At 42.4% G+C, this 17,646-nt stretch overlaps 1 protein-coding gene across 1 annotated transcript in view; it reads left to right on the plus strand.

Annotated features, from left to right (window-relative positions):
• R3HDM1 (R3H domain containing 1) overlaps positions 1–17,646 on the plus strand; it is a 167,227-nt gene continuing 149,581 nt past the window's right edge. Inside the window, exon 1 of the mRNA XM_073305350.2 lies at positions 1–76. The gene's annotated coding sequence lies outside the window, so the exon portion shown is untranslated. The remainder of the gene's footprint in view (positions 77–17,646) is intronic.

Genomic DNA, 17,646 nt, shown 5'->3' on the forward strand with positions numbered 1-17,646 from the left:
CCTCGTGTGTGAAACTCCGTCACCGAGCCGGCCCCGTCGCCGCCCTTATCCGCCCGGCTGTGTTAGCGCCATCGCGGTAAGGAGCGCGCCTCCCTTTATAACCTTCGCCCGCCGCCCTGCGAAGGGGAGGGGAGCTTGTTCCAGGGCTCCCGCGCCGCGTGAGGGGTCCGCGGCGGTGTTGCCCGGCCCCAAGGGCTGCTGGAGTACTGCACTCCTGTGGGGGAGTGGCTGGTCCCTGGGCGCAGCTGCACCCTGCAGGGGGGCCCGGCACTGGGGTGGGAGCAGCTGTACCCTGGAGGGGGCGGTCCCGGCACTGGGGTGGGGGGGAGCTCTATGGGGGGGTGTCCTTGCACTGCTGTGGGGGCACTGGGGGCAGCTGCGTCAGGGGGTCTGCACTGGCATGGCGGGCACGGGGGGGGGTTACTGCATTGGGGTGGGGCACTGGGCCCCCTGGGGTGAGCTGCACTGGCATGTGGGCCCTTGCACTGGGGTGGGGAGCCCTGGGGGAAGCTGAGCCCGGGGTGGTTGGGAGTGGTGGCTGCATCTGGGGGGAGGCCCCTGTGTTGGGGTGTGGGCGGTAGTACCCTGGGGATCGGGGGCAGTCCGCATGCTGAGATGCCCTTAGAAGCTGGCTGTACCTAAGGATTCTTAAGGGGCTTTCAGTGTAGCTGCACTCTGGGATCCTGCACTGGGCTTGTTGTACCCCAAAGATCTTTTTTACGGGCTGCATCTGTGCAGGGTGGCTTTATAATTAGATTGAGGCAGAAGCATTTGCGGAGGTGGTATCAGAAGAGAGAGAACCAGTGGAGAAACTGGTGTGACTATAACATGTTGCCCCTGTAAAGAAGTAGTGAATCTTTCAAATTTCCCCAATTATAAAGGATGGGGTATGGAGCTGCTTACAAACTGTCTCCCTGATGCTAGATTAGCAAAACTGGAGTTGGCATTTAATGATGCTGGCAAGAGAAAGGAGTGTTTCCAAAGTTCTGAATGTATCTGCATATAGGTATAATAGGCTAATTCAATGTAAATGGGTCAGTGTTGGTACAAGGGGATGTGAAGCTTTTTGCTTGTTTTAAAATAAGGTAGTCCCATGTTTTATCCCATTAATCCTAACCTTAATTCCTCTGTGGTCTCATGTCTGAACCAATTCTGCATGGGTTCATGTCATATGTTTTTGCTACAAAAATAGGGTTGTGTTATGTGTTAGTGTAGCATTGGTATTTTAAAAAAAAAAGAAACTTTAAAGGGAGGTGAGTTGCTTGGGCAAATCATTTCTCTGCCTTTAAGTCAAGGAACTTAACTGTTGTGAGGCTTAATTAATTAAGGGCTCTTAAATTGCTTTGAAGCTCTTCAAATGAAAGGTGCTATAAAAGTGCAATGTACTGCTGGTGTAGACACAGTACTACTAATTACTTAATTGCTCAGACTTAATATATATTTAAAAATCCTGCGAAGAAACTATACTGTGCAAATTTGCTGTATTGATTTGGGCTAACATGGGTTCCATTTTTTAAATCTTTCTTCACTCTGGATGGAGGAAATATTATAACTGTTGGCTCTGACACTGGAAGATGGTTGTACACAATGTATTCTGGACAATTGTCTTGAATGTAGTTGTATCTAGCACAGTGTAATCCAAAGTGTAGATAGAAAAGCTACATCACTTTTGTACTTTTGGTTACAAAAGAAAAACTAAAAAATGAATGGAATGTAATCATCTTAAGATACCTGTTATATTGAAGACTTGATTTTGTTGTTGTAAGCAGGCTTTATAAGCTGGATTTCCATGATAAACACATTCTGTGCAATTTCTTTACGTATAGTTCTAATTATGGATAGTGTGATTAGGCAGATTGCAGCTGTGTGTTTTCTACTTTGTATATTTTGTGATATATATATATAAAGTGGGTGGGGTGGAGGCAAAAGATCTGTTCCTAGAATCATAGAAATGTAGAATGGGAAGAGACCTCAATAGAGGACCTCATCTAGTCCAATGCCTTGCACTGAGGCAGGACTAAGCATTATCTAAACCATCCCAGAGAAGTGTTTGTCTAACCTCCTTAAAAATCGTCCAATGACGGAGATTTCACAACCACCTTAGGTAACTTGTTCCGCTTAACTACCCTGACAGTTAAGAAGTTTTTCTTAATATCTAACCTAAATCTAACTTTTAGTGCAGTTTAAGCCCACTACTACTTGTCCTGTCCTCCGTGGTTAAGGTAAACAATTTATTGCCCTTCATTTTACAACAATCTTCTATGTACTTGAAGACTGTTGTTGTCCTGTCTCTTCCACGCCCCTCCTCCCTCAGTTGTTTAGTCTGGAAAAGAGACAAACTCAGTTTTTTCAATCTTTCCTCTTAGGTCATGTTTTCTAGACATTTAATCATTTTTGTTGCTCTCTTCTGGCCTTTCATCGATCTGTCCACATCTTTCCCAAAGTGTGGTGGCCAGAAGTGGACATAATACTCCAGTTGAGGCCTGATCAGTGCTGAGTAGAGTGGAAAAATTACGACTTGTGTTTAGCGTACAATGCGCCTGCTAATACATCCCAGAATGATGTTCACGCTTAGAAAGTGAATGTATTTAGAAAATAAAGTTTGCAAAAGCTTTATGCCTCTACATGGTAATAGATCATAATGGAACCTTGAACTTAGAAAGGATCTTGTATTTTAAATACACAAACACTTATTTTTAACCTGTTTCTTAACAAAAGTGTCCCAAACTAAGGCCTTAGCATCAGTTCACAATGAATAATCAATTTGTAATTCTTTTCATATAGAATAAAGTTTAAAGACAAAGTAGTTGAAAATAAAGTGCTTTTTCTCTTTAGGTCACAGGTAGCTGCAAGGTTCTTGATTGAATGCTAAAGCAAATACTGTGTGCCAGCACTTTTATAATCCAGTGTTGTTGTTAGATTGCAGAAATACGATTTTGCATTTCCTGTTTTAATGAAGGGGGCGGTGGGGGGGTTGGAAATACTTTTCCAAGGTCTTTATTTAAACATTCTGCCATTCTAGGAGATGAATAATTCTGGTGTAGGCATACTTCATATGACATAGTCCATCACTTTTGTCACATGGGACATTGTTTGGAAACACTGGCAATAAGAATTGAAAATAGGAATTTTCTGTTATGGTAGGTTCTGTAATTGTGACTGTATTAGGGAATGATGGTTATATAATTGCTATAAATTGCAATCATGTTAAAGTTTCTGTGCTAATCTGTCATTGTAGTAGGTCTTGGTTGGTGGACTCTTCTGCTGCTCAAGTAACTTCTAGCAGAATGTTCATACATTTTATTATTTAAATCACTTTCTGTTTTTCTGTAAAAACATAATAGCAAATTCCTGTCAAGTCTGACTCTAATGTTCTGTCCAGTTATGAGGAACGCTGGTGAATATACCCAAATACCAACTGTTGGTGAAAGGAGTGTGATGTATTAGAATGGGATTCCTTAGCAGTTTTCCAAAAATTTATTCATTAAGTTTTCACAACCCTCTAGAAAGCATAGACTACTTAATTCTGTTCAAACTCAGGCCTGTGTGTCCCTTTACCTCTTCCTCCCCTTCCCTTCGGCTCTTTCCTCCTTCCCTTTTTGCTGGCTCACAAGCTTGCTTCTCCGCTCATTCTGCTTATGGCTTTCCCCCCTCCACTGAATTTTTTATTGTCTAATTCTTTTACCCTTCTTCCCCATTATGACAAAAAGGATTTGTCTTTTGTGACCTGGAGTTTTCTCTACCTAAAGGCAGGGTAGTTAACCTCCTGCAGGGAAATTCACAAGCTCTTCATAGACCTGAAGAGGTGTGTGTGTGGTGTTTTTTTTTTTTTTTTTTTAAAGCTAAGAGCAACTAGAAGTTTTTTCTGTCTATTGGCCTGGAGATGAAGGTATTGGTGGTTTGTTTGTTTTTTTTTAAAGGATTTTTCTGTAGGCTGACAATCACTATCAGACAACATAGGTATCCGGTTACAGCACAACCTATTTTTTTTGACAAGTCAAGTTTTTCTTCGTTTGTCTTTTATTTCTAACTCTGGGGTGTAAAGTTAGTTAAAAACAGAGAGGCAAACATGACAGCCCAAGGCAGAAAAAACCAAAGAGGCTTCCCACAAGAGAGCTATGGAGGCAAGGGAAAAAGAAATGGAGGAGAAGAAAAAAGAGAGGAAGCATACACTGGAGATGGAGAAGGCAAGGGCTGAGCGGAATCTACTGGATAACCCTAACCATCCTTCCCCAACAATCCACAAACGGGAGCGACTATGTCCACATTATGATGAATCCAGTGATACTGCTGAATATTTTCTCACCATTGAGAGACTGTGCACACTCCATAAAATTCCTGAAGCTCACAAGATGACCACATTGGTCGCAAAATTGACTGGAAGAGCTCAGGACATATTCAGTAAGATGCCTCTTGTTAAGGCTTCTGACTATAATAAGTTCAAGGATTTGGTTTTAAAGCAATTTCAAATTACATCTGAAACGTACAGAGTAAAATTTCGAACCCTTAAGAGAGGGCCGGGACTAAGTAATGTGGCGTATCTAAATCAGATGAAGGATCTGTTAGATAAATGGGTCCAAGGAAGGGGTGTCACCAGCTTTGAAGGAATGTGTGATTTGATAGCTCAGGAGCAATTCCTGAACTTGTCCAAGGAGGAAATAAAACAATGCTTATAGGATAAGGAAATGGACTCAGCAGAAAGTCTTGCTTCTTATGCTGATCGATATGAGCAGTCCCAGACTGCCAGAGAGGCGGGGCAAGCTGGAACAAAATGGGTGGAGGGAGGAGAGAGGAACAGCCCTGGTCGCAGATGGAGCAGATACCAGAAGGGACACCCTCAGACCACACCCTACTACTGGGGGCAGCCCAAGGCCCCAACTACACACCAGGGAATACTTATCAGACACCTTATCGTCCTGCCACACCGTTCTCCAGCAACCCAACTTGCCCCAGTGACCCGTCAGCTGGATGATGTTTTAAATGTAATGAGCCAGGGCATGTAAAGGCCAACTGCCTCAAGAACCCCAACAGATTACAGTTCATTGCACCAGAATCACACCAGAGGTCCTCGGGCCCAGATACCCTTGGAGCGGAGGGAACGTGTGAGTGTGGGTGGGAAGAAGGTCACCGCGTGGAGGGACACCAGAGTGCAGGTGTTGGCTATCCATGCTTCCTCAGTGGACCCCAATTTAATTGACCCAGAGATCCAAGTGACAATTCAACCCTTCAAGTCCAACTCTTTCAATTTGCCTACAGCCAAGTTGCCTGTCCAGTACAAGGGCTGGTCCGAAACGTGGACTTTTGCAGTCTATGATGATTATCCCATCCCCATGCTGTTGGGGGAAGAGGTGGCCAACCACGTGAAGTTAGCCAAGAGGGTGGGAATGGTCCCCCGCAGCCAGGCTAAGCAAGCCATCATGCCTAGCTCTGTTTCAGAAACTTCTACCAGGACCCGGTCAGAGGTGATGGAACCGGACCCCATGCCAACATCTGCAAGAACAGTAGTGGATCCAGTCCCAGAACCAGAACTGGCGGAACAACCAGCACCAGACCCATTGCCAGCACTGAATCCAGTACTTGCAACCCCAACACCAGAGGGCCCCACCAAACCTGAACCGGCAGCAGCCAATAACCCCACACCAGTGGCTCAGCCGGAGCCTGAACCCCACACCAGTGGCTCAGCCGGAGCCTGAACCCCACACCAGTGGCTCAGCCGGAGCCTGAACCCCAAGATAGTGCACCAGGGGAGAGCGGTTCACAGCCAACGGAAACAGCCCCATCCCCTACATCGCTTCCAGAGGGACCAAGCCTAGGTCCACAATCCAATGAGGAACTGATGTCTCCAGCATCAAGGGAACAGTTCCAGACTGAACAGGAAGCAGACGAAAGCCTCCAGAGATCTTGGACAGCGGCACAGAGCAACCCACCGCCTCTCAGCTCTTCTAATCGATCCAGGTTTGTTGTAGAAAGAGGACTTTTATACAAGGAAACTCTTTCTGGTGGACACCAGGAAGACTGGCATCCTCAGAGACAGTTGGTAGTTCCAAACTAAGTACCTGGTCAAGCTCTTGAGCTTAGCCCATGATCATCCTAGTGGCCATGCTGGGGTGAACAGGACCAAAGACTGTTTGGGGAGGTCATTCCACTGGGAGGGAATAGGCAAGGATGTTTCTACCTATGTCCAGTCTTGTGAGGTATGCCAAAGAGTAGGAAAACCCCAAGACCAGGTCAAAGCCCCTCTCCAGCCACTCCCCATCATTGAAGTTCCATTTCAGCGAGTAGCTGTGGATATTCTGGGTCCTTTTCAGAAAAAGACACCGAGAGGAAAGCAGCACATACTGACTTTCATGGATTTTGCCACCCTTTGGCCGGAAGCAGTAGCTCTAAGCAACACCAGGGCTAAAAGTGTGTGCCAGGCACTAGCAGACATTTTTGCCAGGGTAGGTTGGCCCTCCGACATCCTCACAGATGCAGGAATTAATTTCCTGGCAGGAACTATGAAGGTGTCTGCTACAAAGGGAAAAGTCCTGGTGGCGTGGAAGAGGTGAACCTCTCCATGACCCTTGGGCGTATGCAGCGACAGCAGATCCAGGAGCTGTGCACTAGCTACGCGCCGATGTTCTCAGCCACCCCAGGACTGACTGAATGGGCATACCACTCCATTGACACAGGTAATGCTCACCCAATTAAAGTACAACCTTTCCGGGTGTCTCCTCAAGCTAAAACTGCTATAGAATGGGAGATCCAGGATATGCTACAGAAGGGTGTTATCCGCCCCTCTGGCAGTGCATGGACATCTCCAGTGCTTCTAGTTCCCAAACCAGATGGGGAGATACGTTTTTGCGTGGACTGCCATAAGCTGAATGCTGTAACTCGCCCAGACAACTATCCAGTGCCACGCACAGATGAACTATTAGAGAAACTGGGACGGGCCAGTTCACTCTACTTTTGATTTAACCAAGGGGTACTGGCAGGTACCTCTAGATGAATCCACCAAAGAAAGGTCAGCCTTTACCACCCATGTCGGGCTGTATGAATTTAATGTACTCCCTTTCGGGCTGGGGAATGCACCCACCACCTTCCAAAGACTTGTAGTTGGTCTCCTAGTGGGATTAGGAGAATATGCAGTCGCCTACCTTGACGATGTGGCCATATTTTTGGATTCCTGGGCAGAACACCTGGAACATCTACAAAAACCCTTTGAGTGCATAAGGGAGGTAGGACAAACTGTGAAGGCTAAGAAGTGTCAAATAGGCCTAAACAGAGTAAGGAACTATCAACCCTCTTGGATAGCATCCACTTTGGCCTGTAAAGTGGCCTGTCCCAAAGTCAAAGAAACAGGTCCAATCCTTCTTAGGCTTGGCCGGATATTACAGGCGATTTGTACCACAATACAGCCAAATCGCCGCCCCACTGACAGACCTAATCAAAAAGAAACAGCCAGATGCCGTTCAGTGGACCGAAGAGTGTCAGAAGGCCTTTAACCAGCTTAAAGCGACACTCATGTCTGACCCTGTACTAAGGGCCCCAGACTTCGAAAAACCGTTCCTAGTAACCACAGATGCGTCCGAGTGTGGTGTGGGAGCAGTTTTAATGAAGGAAGGACCGGATCAAGAATTCCATCCTGTAGTGTTTCTTAGCAAGAAGTTGTCTGAGAGGGAAAGCAACTGGTCAGTCAGTGAAAAAGAATGTTACACCATTGTCTACGCTCTGGAAAAGCTATGCCCATATGTTTGGGGACGGCATTTCCACCTGCAAACTGACCATGTTGCGCTACAGTGGCTTCATGCCGCCACAGGAAATAACAAAAAACTTCTTCGGTGGAGTTTAGCTCTCCAAGATTTTGATTTTGACATTCAACACATCTCAGGAGCGTCTAACAAAGTGGCTGATGCACTCTCCCATGAAAGTTTCCTAGAATCAACTGGTTAAAATCGTCCTTGAGATGTGGAAAATATTGTTAGTCTTTGTATACTTGGTAGTATATTTAGAGGTGCATGTGTCTTATTAACTTTGTTTTCTCCTAGAGCTCCAGGATGAAATCCCAGCCAGCGTTTCACCTATCTGTGATTTGGGGGGTGTGTCATAAATATAAAGGGAAGAGTAAACACCTTTAAATCCCTCCTGGCCAGAGGATAAACCCTTTCACCTGTAAAGGGTTAAGAAGCTAAGAGAACCTCGCTGGCACCTGACCAAAATGACCAATGAGGAGACAAGATACTTTCAAAGCGGGGGGGGACAAAGGCTCTGTCTGTGTGATGCTTTTGCCAGGTCCAGAGCAGGAATGCACGTCAGAACTCCTGTAAAGAGTTAGTAAGCAATCTAGTTAGATACGTGTTAGATTCTGTTTTGTTTAAATGGCTGATTAAATAAGTTGTGCTGAATGGAATGTATATTCCTCGTTTTGTGTCTTTTTGTAACTTAAGGTTTTGCCTAGAGGGATTCTCTGTTTTGAATATGATTACCCTATAAGGTATTTACCATCCTCATTTTACAGAGGTGATTCTTTTACTTTTTCTTTAATTAAAATTCTTCTTTTAAGAACCTGATTGCTTTTTTCATTGCTCTTAAGATCCAAGGGTTTGGGTCTGTGTTCACCTCTGCAAATTGGTGAGGATTTTTATCAAGCCTTTTCCAGGAAAGGGGTGTAGTGCTTGGGGGGATATTTTTGGGGAGGGGGAGACATTTCCAAGTGGGCACTTCCCCTGTTGTTTTTGTTAGATACTTTGGTGGTGGAAGCATAAGGTCCAGGGACAAAAGTAAAACAGTTTGTACCTAGGGGAAGCTTTAACCTAAGCTGGTAAAAATAAGCTTAGGAGGTTTTCATGCAGGTACCACATCTGTACCCTAGAGTTCAGAGTGGGGAAGGAACCTTGACACTGCTCTACTGAATTTTTTATTGTCTAATTCTTTTACCCTTCTTCCCCATTATTTTCTTATCTTTGGCCTTGTTTTCCACTCCCACTCACCCTTCAGTCTTATTGCTGCTGGCTTTCCCAGCCTCATTCATCTTAAACACTGATTGCTTTTAAGCTTCTCTTCTCTGTATGTTTCAGATCCACTTGGGCATTTTAGGATTTAAAAAAAAAACAAAAACTGCTTAATTGTACCACAAGCAGCTTTGTAAAGCAAGTCTTTTTCTTGTATTTAACTTTGCTCTGTATTAAGGTAAAAGGTGGCAGTGCTCCAGTGATCTTATAAGCAGGAGAATGGGGCAAATTTCCATATTTTTTTTCCTTTCATCTCTTTGACCTAATTTACTCCCCCTCTCCTCTACCCTCCCATTCAAATGCTCACACAGTTATCGCTGTCAAACAACTTGTGATGCAACATGCTTTAAATAATATGAGATTTCAGTTTTTAATGTAGTTTATGACACAGCATCTGTTGGCTCCAGAGTAGTTTGTACAATTACATTTATTGATCTTTTTACTTGGGATTGTATGTGGATAGTATATAAATAAGTTTTTTGATACCTTAGAGTACTGTTCTAGAATGGTATGCGAAATAACTTTTTGATGGAGAAATAAGACTTAGGTCGGTTTGCAGTATGGCATAGATTTAATTCTTTTAAAAGTAGTAAAGTATATTGAAAATGTTCCTTAAAACTGAGAGAACTAGATTGTGCTCTGTGCAATTACACTATCACTCCTAGAAATGAGGATTATTTATGGTATCTAAGATTTGATGTAAGTACTTCATTGGCTAATAAGTCTGGAGGCTTCTGATAAGATTTATTAAATCCTGACTTCCCCAATGTATTTTAAAGCTGATGTATTTATGTAATTCATGGATTTCCAATATAATTAACTGATGGGGAGTACAAACAAACTTGTAATTTGTGGGTATGACTTCTTGGAAGCTTTTATAAGGGCTGTCTTATCAAATTACCTTCCCTGTAGGAAACTTGGTTTCATGTCCTAGTCTTGTAATCCTGATACCATTGGGACTGGGAGTATTGCTGAAGTATGTAGCTTATATTGGGTCACTCAAACAAGGTTTGTATTGGTATTTTCTCAGTTATACCCTGGGGGTGGGTGGGGAGGACACTTAATGTAATTTAGCAAAAGTGCTTGGGTGCACTAAATATTTCCAGAATCAAGCCTTTTAATTAAAATGGAAAGTTGAATGGTTCAGCCATGTGAGAGGTAAAATACATGGCCATACCCACAAGTCACTGTTTCTTTTTTTTTTTTGGTGGGGAAATAAGTTGTTTGAAGGAAGAAGCAGGACAATAAAGGACAAAGGAGAAGAAGTAATCTTATTGAAAATGATTTTGAAACTAAGTTCAAAGGAATGAAGGAGAGAAATGGAGGAAGAAACTTTTATTTTTCTACCCAATTATATAGAAAGAATCTATAAACGAACTATAAAGGAAAAACTGACAACTGAAAGGCTATAAATACATTAAGATGAGATAATAAAACTGCTAATACTATCTTGATTTTTATATTCACTCTATAATTCATGTACCTACCACACTGACAATGCAGATATATTCTATGTACCGGGTCACAGTACATACCATCATGTCCTCAACCTTCTTAGAAAAGTAAAATATTCATGTTTCTTTAGGTGTGTGACACTTTAAAAATCTGAGCTCCTCAGTGGAGTCTTCCACTAATAGTGCATCCAGCATGTTGTATGTCTGTTTTTTCTTGGCAGCTACCTTAATGATCATTGGCAACATATTTTCAACCCTATGTCCTCATACTCCTTCCTCTCCTCCTTATCCTGCCATTTTCCCTGCATCAGAAACCAGATGGTTTGGTTGGGGGAAACTTTTAAATGAGAGATACCTGTCTTGGAGTGCTGCAGACTCACTACAACTTCTTGTGGTTTAGGTCGTTGAATACCCCATTAGATAATTGAAATTCTTGTCCTTGCCTCTACCACACAGTTCGTGTGATTCTGGCCATGTCACTTAAACAAAAATTTCTCAAAGGTGGCCATTAATTCTGTGTTTTTCATTTTTTGGGTGTATGAGACACCGGGGGTCATATTTGCTGAAGTACTGAGCACTTGCCACTGAAGTCAGTGGGAGTACTGAATATAAATAGCTATAAAATGCTAAGTACACTGAAAAGTCAGGCACTAGGCACCCAAAATTAGTGGACACCTAACAATTTAGGCTTCAATTTCTCTACCTTAATTGTTCATCTGTATGTCACAGGGGTGTTGTGAAGACAAGTTAATGTTTGCAAAGCACTTGTATTATGATGAGCATGGTAGAAAAGCCCATGAGGAAATTAATAATTCCATATTTAGTGCTCGGTTTGGATAGTGTGTAGTAAGTAATGCATGAGGTCAGACATAGAGTATAAAAAGAAACCTATTGAGGGAGCACCATCCATCCTGTGCACTGAGTGAGGCAGAGTCCCTGTGGCACAAATAATATCTGATCTTTTAGTTAACTTCTATGTATCATAATGCATATACACAAGGGGGAGAATTAAAGTTGCATGGGCAACCTGGGTTCTTGCATTTTCTAACTTTTGAGTGCTTGACATTGCAAGCTTAAATATTCTTTTTAATATAGCTTTTTGTGTATGTAATTAAAGTTAAGTGTGTGGTATTAATATCAGTCAATAGAAGAATGAGTCTAGAACTGTTCTCCTGGTTCCTATTTATTTGTATTATAGTATTGCTTTCAGGGGCCTACAGTCCTTGCCCTGGGAAATGGCGAAGCTTCTGCCCTATTGTATGCCCTCAGAGAGGAGGCTGGTCTGCTGGGTCTAGGAGGTGGGAGGACAGGAGCTCCAGCTGAGTGCTTTCTCTCACCCTGTAAACTCAGCTACTGCAGGTGGGCTGAGTCTTGTCCAGGGCTTCTTATCACACCCTCTGGAGGAGGAGGAGCAACTGACTTTAGGGGTACTCTCAAAGAAGGGGATGGCCCAGGAGAGGGGTAGCAGTGGAAGACTGCCCTTGCACTCTCCCTTCCCTTGAAAAGTTTGCAAGAGTCTTTTATAGTGGATGGTGCTTAAGCAATCTAAATTTGGGGGATGCTGCCAGCGTTCCCTGTAATGGGCCTCAGTGCTGCAGAATAAGTGCTTCTGATTCACCAAGGAACTTAGCAAGGCTTAAGTTGCTCTGGGGATGTTGCAGAGGCTTTGTAAAGGCAGTTAATATTGTGACACTCAAGTTGTTTGCAAGGCTTTGAGCTTGCATATATAATATAGCCCCTTGACTACTTGCAGTATTTAATTGCACATATAGTGTCTGCTAGTAAGTGCATATTCTGATGATATGGGGATAGAGTTCACCTATGCTGCTGATTCTTGATGGTTACTAAATTAAAATTCTAATTATTGAAATCAGACTTTAATCTGCTAAATTTTCCCGACTGGCATTTACAGATTAAGGGAACCTGGGGCCCAAGGCACACCCCAACCTGTGCCCTGTGACTTCAGCCCTCATGCCCAGCTCCTTCTCTGGGGTTCCATCACCTTCCCCACCTGGAGTGATAGTCAAAGGTGGGGGCCTCCTTTCCCTTTCAGAGAGGCAGGTTCCACAAAAAAGTTGGCAGCATGGGTTCCCAAAACCCTGGAAGAGGCAGGTGTGGCAGCAGTGGGCACCGCAATACTTTCTTCAGATACCAGATGCTCCTAGTTTTATTCCCTCTTACCGCTTAAGTGTGTTGGATTGATCTGCTCCTCTTCTTTCCTGCTATACACACAATCCTCTGCTGAGATGGTCGGGTGGAGTCTCTCAGTGATGTGACTCTTTAACACCCCATTGAAATGCATCGGTCAGTTCATAGCCTGAAAAAATAGTTCAGAAGTATCTGCAGACTTAGGACCTGTCTAAGCATGAAATGCTACAGCACCACAGGTGCAGATGTGCCGCTGTAGTACTCAGTGTAGACACTGCCTACACTGTTGGAAGGGGTTCTTCTGTCAGTGTAAGTAATTCACCTCCCCCAGAGGCAGTAGATAGGTTGATGGAAGAATTCCACTGACCTAGTGCTGTCTATGCCAGGGCTTAATTTTCACACTCAGGATGTGGATTTTTCACACCTCTGAGTGATGTAGCTGGATCAGTCTAACTTTTTAGCATAGACCAGGCTTCAGGCAGATGTCCTTGCATTGGTTACATTCAGGTCACATTTTCAAGCTTTTCTTCACAACTATGTGGGCTAGAAATGTTAATGAAAAGTGAGATCATGCACTCAAGTGACTTGAGGGCCTTGGCATTGGCCTATAGTACCTATGCCTTAAGTCCCCAGTTTTGGACACTCATTTCGGGGAGTCCAATAAAGTAGGCTTTATCTCTTTTTCGGGGTTTTATTATGCGAAGTGGTCATAGAAATTGCAGCATTGTTGAACACTTCTATTAAAGGATCACAAATCAGTAACAGATTCTGGTTCACTTAAAATATTGCAGAGAAAATTTTACCTCCTTGGGCTCAGATATAATCTAATTTTGAGACTGGTTTTTTGGAGGGTGCAGTACAAAATTGGGCTTACAATGGAAACTCAGAGGCACTTTTAATTATGGAACAGCTACCATTGATTCTCTCTGCATGCAGTTTAGACTCACATAATGCTGCATGCATTCACAAAGGAGAGATTATACAGTTAACTGTTCATTTGTGACCCTTCCTTGACAGGGTAACTAGTGAATTGGCGGAGGGAAGCAATAGACATGATTATATCTTGATTTTTAGTAAAGCTTTTGACACAATACCACATGACAGTCTCATAAGCAAACAGGAAATGTGGTGTAGATGAAATTACTGTAAGGTGGGTGTACAAATAGTTGAAAGACTATTCAGAGTAGTTGTCAATGGCTTGCTGTCAAACTAAGAGGGTGTGTCTGGTGGAGTCCTGCAGGGGTCAGCTCTCGATTCGGTACTATTCAATAATGGAGTAGAGAGTGTGCTTATAAAATTTGCGGATGATGCCAAGCTGGGAGGGGTTGCAAGTACCTTTAGAGGGTAGGATTAGAATTCAAAAGGATTTTAACCAATTGGAGAGTTGGCCTGAAATCAACAAGATGAAATTCAGTAAAGTGCAAAGTACTTCACTTAGGAAGGAAAAATCAAATTTTTGCAGGGTCATGAAAATGGCACTGTATTCGTTTCCATTTGAAGGTTACCTTTGCAAATCAAAGTGGTAGAAATGCAATTCCTTTTTCAAATGTATGCTTAATTTCGGCAAAAACTGATGGGTTAGCCCTCTTTCTGTTTCTTTCTTTCAGATTCTTACCCCAAACCTCATTGTGATAGAATTAAGAGGCACGGCTATCTTCTACCAGGGACGAGAGAGTGGATTTTATTTTCCCCAAAACTCTTCTGCAAACTTCTGTTAGTGGAGTCCATTTTGTTTCACAGATCAACTTTGCAATATGCCAAGGTTCAGAAGGGCAGTGCATTGAAGCAATTTTTGCTTTTAACTCTACTTCATAATAGTCTTATTTTAGAGTTCACAATAAACAGGATTGTTGGTCTCTGTCTGTGAAATGTGAAACGGACGAGGTCAAATGAGGTTCCACTATAATATATTCTATTATATAATATATATAATATAATATATATTATAACTGAGGGTTGTAAGCTTTTTCAGGACAAACATCTTAAGCACCTTCAAAGCTCTGGGTGGTAGGTAGCATAGTGGGAGTGCAGTATTTCCTTATTTTGAAAATATGGATTGAGATCACTTGGATCACAAGAAAAAATAAGTTTGTTGTGGGCATAAGTGTGGTAAGGAAAACCATTGTCAAATCTGGCATAATTGGCACTTCTTGAACAGTAAAGGCCCAAGGTTAGAAAAGTGAATTGTTGCAGATGAAACTTAGGGTATGTTTTCACTGCAGTGTTAACTTCAGTGAACAACCACACTGCAAAATCATACTTGTGTGCATCTATTCCACTGCATCTACATTGGTGATGGACTCGGTCCTTTGAGGCATTAAGACTTCTAGGGTTCCTGTGGGGTGTAATGCTAAACTGCTCTGATCCCACCCCCACCCCCCCATGGAAGAACTTGTCTGTCCTTCTGGACACATCCGGTATTGTAGTAAGGTGTTGGAGGACAATCAATACTTGAATGGTTTAGCCAGCATTCACACTGCAAAGTGGGTAGAGTGTCAGGTGGGGATTAAGCAAAACTTGAGGTTTATATCCAAGAATGGGCCACTTAACTTGGGTGTAAAGCATCGGGTGAGAGGTTTTTGTGTGTGGATGGGAGCCAGGTTAGGGGCAAGTAAGAGCCTGAGTTAACTGTGCAGTGAAGACAAGCCCTTAGGATAAAATAATAGCTGTAGCCACAAGAGAGAATTTGCTTTATGCCTATCTCTAGTCAATATGGTTGGATCTCTACTTTCCTAAGTACCATTTTTGCCAAAAGGATTTAAACTAAAAACCTTCAAGAATGAGCAAATTAAGAACTCCTGGAAAATATACTCACACAAATATGAAAGGCCTAATATAAAACTAAATAAGTTTGCTGTTAATTTTAAAACTATAAACATAGTGGTGCTTCTTGGGCCCTCCCGAATATATTGTAGTAGTTTTATATAGTGCTCCAAAAGATTTAATTCTCACAACATCCCTCTGAGGTAGGTATTTATAACTATATAATTCACTTTTTTTTAACTCTTATTATTATTTATCATATAGGGTAGGCTAAATACTATAACAAAGACCCAAAACAATTCTAACCGTTCTGATAAGATGTATAATTTAAAGTAGTGACATCCCAACCAATAAGCTGTCTGTATAATCAATCTGTTCAGAACAACACTCCCCTCTGCTGCATAAACTTTCAATCTGTAATTGAAAAAGCACGCTTGAAAGTTCAAGTACTATCAACTATATGTGGTTGTGTGATTTCAATGCAAGGAGAGCTTCAGGTTAATCATTATAAAAGGTCTGAGCACATAGGCCCTAATAGCCAGGGCTCAACAAGTTAACTTAACTCACATCCAACCTGTGCAAATACTGCAACATTAAGGAATAAAATAGCAATGTATTTTGGATGATATTTAATTTCAACACATTGACAATCAGCATTCATATGTAATACATTTTGCAAATGTAACTTACATCTTTTTTTCTTCCTGGTTTCACCCCACTCTTTTTCACCAGTATACATCAGAGTGTATTTTTTCCTGAGTTCTCAATGTCAGTTTCTTCTTCCCTCCCTTACTCTACCCAATTATCTTTCCCCTTTTCTATTTTAATTCTTTTATTTTCTTTATCTCCTTGCTTCTCTCCCCCAGATCCTTTTCCTGTAATTTTCTTCTATTTTCTAATTTCTACCATCATTCTCTCCTGTCCACCCCCTTACACCAGTCGGTGCACATATGTCTTGGAAATTTTACTAGCCACCTAATAACCAGAAAATGAAACTTCCTAACCAAAGGCTGACAGGATAGGGTCCTCCATTCTCTGGGGCAGTGTGCAGGTGAGAAGTTAACCTCCAAGATGCTGGCAAAGGGGAAGGTTGTGGGATTTCAAACAGGTATTGTCCCTCAACTTTGCTCAAAGGTTTGATGTTTCAGATCAGCTTCTGCCTAATAGATGTCAGATGAATTTGAAGTCACCCCAAATTCCCTTCTGGATGCTGGCTGCACTTTTTTCCCTGTTTTACCATTATTTTGCCTAGACAGAGCAGTCTGGTTACCTTGATGATGCTGTGGCCTCTTTGCTGCTCTATTCCTGCCTCAGCTTTCTTGCTGATGCAAGAATATGAGCCCTCTGCTTCTGTACTTCCTCCCAGCCTTCCTTTTGAGTGTTCATCCTCAGTGACTAGGATCTGTTCCTGACTCTACTGTAGCTCAGCTTTCCCAACCAGCAGCAGCAGAGTGAAACTGACCTGATTCTATTCAGTTTCACTGCTGTGGCAGGGTTCACAATAGCAGCCCTGAAAACTGATAGCTTTCCAAAACTGAGGAGACTATTAAGAGGAACAGCACAGCCACTGGAGCTTTGACTCAGAAAGATGATGCTGCATAGGAAACAATTCTGCTCACCTAGGTTAGTGGATTTAAAACAACCAGCCACCCTATGACCGTGTTGAAAGTGCCACTGGCAAATAGAGGAAATAGAATAGTAAGTATAGATCAAGAAAATGGAGGTTGGGAGGTGACAACAGCGGACCAGAGAGAAGAGGGAAACAAAAGGAATATTAACTTTGGCACTTAATATAATATTACATTTAAAAAATCTGTTAAAAGAACACTAGGGTTGTGAAGAAGTCAAGCACTCAAAAGCTAGAAAATGCTAACTTGTCCTAAACCCCACTTTGTGTATGCATTATAATAAGTCTTTAATTTGATGATCACATATCACTTTTCCATTTGACCTCTGCCTTGTTTAGTGAATGGCTAGCTTTTCAGTATTTATTTTATCTTTATTCAGTATGAGGCCTAATGCCTTACTTAATACAAACCATGCAAAACCTGCACTAGACACAAAATTATCAACTTCTATGTGAGTGTTTGTATGGTGCTCACCGTAATATGAGTATTATAAACTTTAATTAATATTCACAACTCCCCTGTGAGTAGGGGGTGGCATTATTCCCATTGTATAGTTGTGGAACTGAGACACAGAAAGTAAGTACAAAAATGTCCACTGATTTTTGGATGCCCAACGTAAGGCACCTAAAGCCTGTTCTATTTTTTTTCCAGAGTACTTAGCAT

Source organism: Lepidochelys kempii, chromosome 11 (assembly GCF_965140285.1).
Source record: "Lepidochelys kempii isolate rLepKem1 chromosome 11, rLepKem1.hap1, whole genome shotgun sequence".
Lineage (NCBI taxonomy): Eukaryota > Metazoa > Chordata > Testudines > Cheloniidae > Lepidochelys > Lepidochelys kempii.